Source organism: Pinus tabuliformis, chromosome 4_1 (genome assembly GCF_031772625.1).
Source record: "Pinus tabuliformis cultivar Carrire ecotype Pingquan chromosome 4_1, CPIR1, whole genome shotgun sequence".
Classification (NCBI taxonomy): domain Eukaryota; kingdom Viridiplantae; phylum Streptophyta; class Pinopsida; order Pinales; family Pinaceae; genus Pinus; species Pinus tabuliformis.
Window position 1 is genome coordinate 347,082,085 of NC_142303.1, and position 3,088 is coordinate 347,085,172.

Genomic DNA, 3,088 nt, shown 5'->3' on the forward strand with positions numbered 1-3,088 from the left:
CAGCTAGATCATGAAAATATTATGAAGATAATGTATTGTATTGTATCTTATTACAGGTCTCCTCCCAGCTTGAAAGAACTTTGGATCCTCATGATAAAGCATTTCACCCGACATCAAAAAAGATTAACGACCTCATGCTTTAGGGGGCAACTGTTATAGAATTTTTGGGCACTGCAACCCCAAGCATAAAATGTCCATAAGCTAAGGGCTCCTAAGTCCCTAAAAGTGTTGTTCTAACCCCTAAAGGAACAAGGTCAACTGATTACAGATTCTCCCAGAAGTTCTCCATGAAAAACCACTCAGAACTGGTCAAAACAGGATCATTTCACCTGCTCCATAGGCAAAGTGTGTTGCATCTCACCTAAGTACACTTTGTGGGTGCGTTGCATTTCAAAAATCCCTTCTATGGGGTGCGATGGGCGAGAAGTGACAAATGGCAGTGTCAATCCGCGAGGTGGAGAGGCATGGAATCTTCCAGAAACTTCTCTTGTGACACTTGCCTCTCTGAATTCGACCAAGGATGAGTAAGAGATCATCAATCTCCAAGTGGAAGCAAGAACTATCAGAGGGAAGACACTAATCAAATCACAAGCTGACTCATCTCCCTTACAGATATCTATATATGGATCCCTCATCCCAGAGATCCAGAGGCTGGAATTTTGCATCTTGTAAGGAATTGCTGTTGGTTTCTTGAGGTAACATCATAGTGTTGGGTGATCTAAGCTTTGCATGAGGTGAAGAAGGGCTTACTTGTTGAGAGGATGATGTTGGGTCATAACAACTGGTTGTAACTCTCTTGGCTCTTTCTTGATTATCAATAAAGCTATTCAAGTTTTCCTCCATACTCTTGTGTCATTTATGTTTTGTGCATTTGTATGGTCAATTTACATCTGATCCTAGATTGTTTATGATTATAGATCTATGTTCTTGTATAGTGTTATGCTACTTTGATTCTACAGGTACTCTGTGAAGCTAGACGTACAAGGAAGCAAGTAGCAAAGGACTATCAGAAGAGAGAGGAATCGAACTAGGAACCAAGCGCAAGACAGAGGTTGGTCTCCTTTATTCTTCTCTCATCTATATTTCATAAAGGAAAAACAAAAGTAGCTTTACTTTGTTTGTTTCTAAGGTAGCTACCACACCTTAGTGGGATTAGCAGTTCTGCATAGACACTTTTCCCTGTAACACCATCAAGGAAGAATACATCCCAACTCCTAAATTCTCTATAGGTTGACGAGAATTATCCACCATTGGGATAGTAGAATCTGAAGTTGCACGAGGATCACCTGGAGAATAATCCAATTGATCAACTTTAACAATTCTCCCCTCATGAGGAAAACAAAGGATGCGAAATAGAGTCGAAACTACGGCATCCATTTCATAAATGCAATTCCGTCCTAAGAGGACATTGTAATCAAGGTTGGCATCAATGATTTCTACTTCGACATTAATGACCTTTCCTCCAACACATATAGGAAAGGCCGGGATAATCCCGTGTGGCCTATGATAATGTCCGTCAAATGCTGTCAAGAGAGTGAGTGAAGGAACAGCTGCAGGTGATCCAATTTCCTTCGAACATGACATAGACATGACACATGTGGAAGCTCCCTCATCTATAACTGTCCAAAAAATATTGGTTTTCTAGTAAGTAGACTTTATTTGAAAAGCCATATGATGAGGAAGTCTCTTTTTGACATTGAGCATGTCAAAAGTGAGTACTAAAGAATTATTTGGATCAACTGCCCCTATCGTTGAAAGCAAAGCACTTCGTTGAGCTGGACATGACTGGAGTACCTCTAAAGCAGACATAGCGCATGGACTTTGAGCCAGATCCTCGACAATGGAGTAGCTCTGGGCTACCCTAGCATTACGGTTGATAGTCATGCATTTGGCGGAACCTTTCGGTATCCTAGGTATAGACTCGACAGAGGGTCACTCAATATGAAGTGGATCCGTAGTTCTGGGAATAGATTTATCCTTGGATGTTTCATCTTCACCATAATCATGTGACCGTGTAGCCACATTAATGTGAGAACCCATCATGAAAACATTTGAGGAATTGTCCCCCTCCTGGTTTCCCCCTGCAAAGGTACCAGGGTTAGAGTTCGCGCCAGCAAGCAACCGCTGCCCTTGGGGGAAAGGGTTATTTAAGATAGCTTGGGAACTAGAAGATCCATGTTGCACTAACAAGTGCTGAGCATCTTGAATTTTTGGGCAGAGATGAGTCAAATGATCTCCATTGCATAACTTGCATGGAAATTTAAATTTCTTCTTAGACTCATTTCTACCCTCTTTGGCACCATCACCGGGCTTATATGCATTACCATTCCCATCCTAATTCTTCTTTTTCCCTCATCCCTTCTTCTTCCCATCGGAATTTTGATTTCCTTTAGGGTTAGAAGCCTGAACGACATTTACGGAAGAAGGTTGAGAAGGTGTAGGAGTAGATAGTGTAGCTTGATTGCAAGAAGCAGTTTGTATAGACAAATACCGCAATTGGCTTAGAAGGTTCACCGCATTTGCATCAATTGCTCCAACAATACCATCAGCATGCGGGCCTGGCTTCAGTTTGGCTATATCAACCATGGATCTAGGAGCATCATACAACATCTTCTGAAGAGTCCCAGACTGAGAATATATCAGTTCTAATTGTTGGGCGCAAAAGATAGCCTACTCTTTGGAATAAACTCTGGACATAGAAACATCCTTTGAGATCTCGGGTTGTAATAATTCTAAAAACCATTCGAGATATAATTCAGGTGGAATTTCAGCTATAATGAGCCTCTTTGTCCATCTCCATTCCTGGATATGATCTGAAATGTGAGTAGCAGTGTCCTGATGAAAATTGACCAGAAGTTCAGTTTTGGCTTTGTAACGGACAGGCAACTGAAAATGGTTTAAGAAAATGTTAGCCAAATCGGCGAAAGATGTAAAGGTGCCCCCTGGAAACTCTATATACCACTTAGCCACATTCCCAGTTAAAGAGCATAGAAATGGCCTCAACCTAATCGAATCATTGATTAGGGAGTTAGATGAGCACCATAAATGGAATGTGGTTACATGGTTGCCCGGGTCTTCACCACTCTTC